We start from the raw sequence: 6184 nt of genomic DNA on the forward strand, positions 1-6184 counted from the left end.
TGGTTATTTTCCTCTTTGGTCCGGAGGACACGACGTCCACAGTTTCCAAAAACAATTTGAAATGTGGACTCATCAGACCACAGAACACTTTTCCACTTTGTATCAGTCCATCTTAGATGAGCTCAGGCCCAGCGACTGCGTTTCCGGGTGTTGTTGATAAACGGTTTTCGCCTTGCATAGGAGAGTTTTAACTCGCACTTACAGATGTAGCGACCAACTGTAGTTACTGACAGTGGGTTTCTGAAGTGTTCCTGAGCCCATGTGGTGATATCCTTTACACACTGGTGTCACTTATTGATGCAGTACAGCCTGAGGGATCGAAGGTCACGGGCTTAGCTGCTTACGTGCAGTGATTTCTCCAGATTTTTTGAACCCTTTGATGATATTACGGACTGTAGATGGTGAAATCCCTAAATTCCTTGCAATAGCTGGTTGAGAAAGGTTTTTCTTAAACTGTTCAACAATTTGCTCACGCATTTGTTGACAAAGTGGTGACCCTCGCCCCATCCTTGATTGTGAATGACTGAGCATTTTATGGAATCTACTTTTATACCCAATCATGGCACCCACCTGTTCCCAATTAGCCTGCACACCTGTGGGATGTTCCAAATAAGTGTTTGATGAGCATTCCTCACCTTTATCAGTATTTATTGCCACCTTTCCCAACTTCTTTGTCACGTGTTGCTGGCATCCAATTCTAAAGTTAATGATTATTTGCAAAAAAAAAAAAAAAAAGTATCAGTTTGAACATCAAATATGTTGTCTTTGTAGCATATTCAACTGAATATGGGTTGAAAAGGATTTGTAAATCATTGTATTCCGTTTATATTTACATCTAACACAATTTCCCAACTCAAAACATACACACGGGGTTTGTATGTCCTGGCCTCTTAAATTATTACTGAGAGTATACACTTCATTTTTAAGCATCATAAAAACTGTGTTATGGTCTGAGTACTTTTGGATGAGCGTACATTACATATTGGCTACTTGAACGTTGTAACATGTAAGGAAAGAAGGAAGCACATTTCAACGAATCTAAAGGGACTGGCACAGCTGCATAAACACTATCACTATTTTTTTTTTGTTTGTTTTAACGCAGCCATCATATTATTTTATGGAACTCTTTATATGGTTTGCTGGAGTAAAACCGACAGAGTAATATGCAATACGTCTCTTAAATCTTTTAGATATGAATTTGATTTCTTCTCTTGCGATTTCTTTGATGGGAGTCCATTTTTTTTACAAAACCAAGCTTAAGCTGAGTGAGGTAATACCTCAGCTCCTCTGCAGATGGAGCCGGTGATAGATCGCTCTATAAATATTTCAAAAGGTATCATAAGGGAGATTGTGCTGAGTACTGTCTGGCTTCTGGTTGTAATAACTGTGCAGACTTGAACAGTTTATGAACAAAAACATGCAATGGTGATTCCTCCCGTGAATAAATACAACAATAACAATGCTTTGATGGGATTTTCTTTATTTTTTTTCCTGATGCTTAAACGAAACAAGACTGAGTGTTCATGTGCTTAGTCATTTTCAAAAGAACTCCATTTTTCAATTTCCTGGAAATGAGTGAACGCGAGCGTCAAGGCAACTCGAGCTGTTTGTTGATGCTTTCAAGTCGAGTTTTGCCTGGAGTTGTTTGGCTTTTAGCTGCTCACATGATGTGGTCATTAGCTCGCGTTGCCGATGCCTGAAAATGATGTGTGGAATTTACTGGGTGGGTGCGGGCTTTTGCAATGTGTTAGTCCCCCTTATTAAATCATATACCGACGGTATTAGTATAATTGCATGGATTTAATACATATTCCTATAAAGGTTTAATAGCTGGGTAAAGCCCTGCGATGAGGTGGCGACTTGTCCAGAGTGTACCCCGCCTGCCGCCCGAATGCAGCTGAGATAGGCTCCAGCGACCCCCCGCGACCCCAAAAGGGACAAGCGGTAGAAAATGGATGGATGGATCGCTGGGTAAACAGTAAACTTCATTGTAAAACCTTTATAGTGAGACATTTTCCCCATATACAAGTTTGGTAACACTTCAGTATGGGGAACATATTCACCATTAATTAGTTGCTTATTAACATGCAAATTAGTAACATATTGGCTCTTATTATAGTCATTATTAAGTACTTATTAAGGCCTTATTCTGCATGGCCTTATTATACAACCAGTAAGCCATTAACTAAGACTCTTCCCTCAATAATCTCAGAATTATTACTTATTATTAACCCTAACCCTAACCCTTATATGTTTCCCTAGTGTCCAAATAACTCTAAATTAAGTATGTGTTACTTAGAAGATGTTCCCCATACTAAAGTGTTACCCTAAGTTTCTAAACAAAACAGACAAAAGCTTAATTCTTTACTCTGAGCTACACTAATGAAAACACTGTGTTGCATACTTGATATCTCCGAACTAGTGTTGTCACGATATCAATATCTTAGTACCTGTACGGGTACCAAAATTATTTCGATACTTAAAGGGGACCACAAAAAATTGCATTATTGGCTTTATTTTAACAAAAAATCTTGCGGTACATTAAACATATGTTTCTTATTGCAAGTTTGTTCTTAAATAAAATTGTGAACATACAACACAACTTGTCTTTTAGTAGTATGTAAACAAACAAAGACTCCTAATTTAGTCTGCTGACATATGCAGTAACATTTTGTGTCATTTGTCATTCTATTATTTTGTCAAAAATATTAAGGAAAAGTGGTAGAAAAGGAATTATAAATCTACTTGTTCATTTACAGTTAATATATGCCAATGTTGTTTTTAACAACCATCTTACATTTAGTCTTAGTCTTAGTCTTTTGAACTAAAATGCTTATTAGTTTTAGTCACATTTTAGTCACTTTTATATGTGATAGTTTTAGTCCAGTTTTAGTCGACGAAAACTCAAAAGGGTTTTAGTCTAGTTTTAGTCGATGAAAAGTCAAAAGGGTTTTAGTCTAGTTTTAGTCGATGAAAAGTCAAAAGGGTTTTAGTCTAGTTTTAGTTAAAAAAAAAAAGAATAAAAAGTATAATATAAGTATATAAGTATAGTATTTTAACAAATTAATTTAGGTCAATAAGTATTGGAGATTGCTGTTGGGCAGTGTCACACATAAGTTGTGAAAATAGCAGCAGAGCTATAAGTTCAACCCATTGTAAGCTTGCAGATCTGCTATTTTCACAAATAATAACAATAAAGGAATGGTTTTAGACATGTAAGGTTTCCACCCAACAGCAAATTTCTGATCCAAGGATTGTGTATTACACACAGATAAAGTGGTAACAGTGGAATCAAAGTTCATTACTCCAAAAAAGCCAAAAAACTACTTCAGCAATTGTGGCTTTATTTCTCAGAATTTGTTAAAGTACAATGAACATAAACATGCCCAAAATATGAGTGATGGATGAGGAACACATGCTCAACTTGGCCCTGTCTGCCAGTGCAATTACAACAGATATCATACAACCCCACTCTCTTTAATTTGTGCAAACCATGTAATAAAATAATCAATTAATTCCTGAGGTACAGTGAGGTAGGTTGTAAGTTATACCAGAGAGTTATACTGTACATACTTGAAAGTATGAAACAAACATGTTCTTAAGTTTTTGGAACAAAATAGACCACCCTGTAAATACTGTAAACACTAGTAAATTCAATAAATAAAAACATCAACAATAGTGTTTAATATGAATTAGAGGCTTTTAGGCTAAAGCTAGCAGACTCTACGTATAACAGTAACTCGACCTGTTTAACATATCAAGTTACGTGCTGACAGAACGTACTCACAAAGAGATAACCACACCGTCACTGAATGTAAACATGGCTAAACATGCTGCTAAAGTAACACACACATGATGAATTGACGTTAGCGTAACAAAAGCTAACTTTAGCCTGAAGTTAGCAGCCTATTCCTCGTCCTGCAGGGATGATACTTGTAAGAAACTTACTTTATTTGTCGCTATGGAGGCGAGGATAAGTGATTTAGAAGTAGGTGGAATAGTACCGAATATGATTCATTAGTATCGCGGTACTATACTGATACCGGTATACCGTACAACCGTATGCTCTGAACCATAGGTCATAGAGATGTGTCGTTCACAAATGAATAAAGTGTTTTAAACATCTCTTGAGAGAATTGATTAGCAGTTGCGAGCTGTTTGTTTGGGAATTGCAAAGTACAAAATACACAAAATACATGATCAAACATCTTTGACAATCAAACAATGATCATAACAGTCCACATTTTGTGGTAATAATGCATAAATCTGTCATGTAAACACGAAAGTGTACCTCCTCTCTTTTGAATGCAAGTGCTCCTACAGCAGGAACATAAACTCTGTATTCCTACAAAATACACAATCTGGCAAGACACCAATGCACCACAGGTAAAGCATTTTTTAAATTCACATTAGAAGCATGTTTACAGTATGTCCTTTTTGTGTTGAGATGTTAAAAAAAAAGCATATTGTTTAAAGAACATTTTATTGAAGCAAACTAAATGTCCAGTTGTGGTAATTAAACTTAAAGATTATCTGTCTCGGATGATGATGAATGACATTTATGTGTGATTAATCACATTCAATTTTGAGTTAACTATGACCAAACTGCGATTCATCGCAATTAAATATTGTAATCGTTAGATCTGTTGACAGCTTATATATATATATATATATATATATACAGTAAATGTGTGTATATATATATATATATATATATATATATATATATATATATATATATATATATATATATATATATATATATATATATATATATATATATATATATATATATATATATATATATATTCACTACTAATATATACTACCGTTCAAAAGTTTGGGGTCACCCAAACAATTTTGTGGAATAGCCTTCATTTCTAAGAACAAGAATAGACTGTCGAGTTTCAGATGAAAGTTCTCTTTTTCTGGCCATTTTGAGCGTTTAATTGACCCCACAAATGTGATGCTCCAGAAACTCAATCTGCTCAAAGGAAGGTCAGTTTTCTAGCTTCTGTAACGAGCTAAACTGTTTTCAGATGTGTGAACATGATTGCACAAGGCTTTTCTAATCATCAATTAGCCTTCTGAGCCAATGAGCAAACACATTGTACCATTAGAACACCGGAGTGATAGTTGCTGGAAATGGGCCTCTATACACCTATGTAGATATTGCACCAAAAACCAGACATTTTCCGCTAGAATAGTCATTTACCACATTAGCAATGTATAGAGTGTATTTCTTTAAAGTTAAGACTAGTTTAAAGTTATCTTCATTGAAAAGTACAGTGCTTTTCCTTCAAAAATGAGGACATTTCAATGTGACCCCAAACTTTTGAATGGTAGTATATATATATATATATATATATATATATATATATATATATATATATATATATATATATATATATATATATATATATATATATATATATATATATATGTATATATATATATATATATATATATATATGTATATATATATATATATATATATATATATATATTCACTACCAGTGGTACAATTTTGCATTTACATTTATATTATGTCCAAATTTTGGTCTTGTTTTCGTTATACTTTTTTAAAAACATGTTATTCTTGCTTATTACTGTGTATTTTTTTTTTCCATTATTGTTGCTCTTTTGGTTGAGGGAAAATTCTAAATAGTACATGTTTCATAACACAACAAAAATACAATTATTGTCAATATTTCAAAACAATTACCATCGATAGAGTAATACTTGTGTAAATTCAAATGATTCTGATCCACATTGTATATCTTGTGATTATTTCCTAGATAAAAAAACCTCATCAAAAACAGTTAAAAAAAAAAAAAGAACTATACTAACTACAGTAACTAAAAATAGTTATAATAAAAAGCCCATCTTTTGAATGGCTCTTTCAAATGCAATAGCTTCTCAAGATCTGTCTTCGTTCAAAGAGCCATAAATCCCATCACTAATGAGCAATTAAATACATTCAAACAGTAGTACAAATAAGAGTTTACAAGAGCCTCACAATAACACCAATGTTGCTAGTAAGTTGTAAAAAAATACACCAACGAAAGAAAATAAAACAAAAAACAAGCATTTTTGCCATGGAAATCAGTAGGCCTTCACACCACTTTGGAGTGCAGCGAGTCATTCTAGTTGATAAAGGTTCACAAATTCACATTAACATGTG

Source organism: Entelurus aequoreus, linkage group LG06 (assembly GCF_033978785.1).
Source record: "Entelurus aequoreus isolate RoL-2023_Sb linkage group LG06, RoL_Eaeq_v1.1, whole genome shotgun sequence".
Lineage (NCBI taxonomy): Eukaryota > Metazoa > Chordata > Actinopteri > Syngnathiformes > Syngnathidae > Entelurus > Entelurus aequoreus.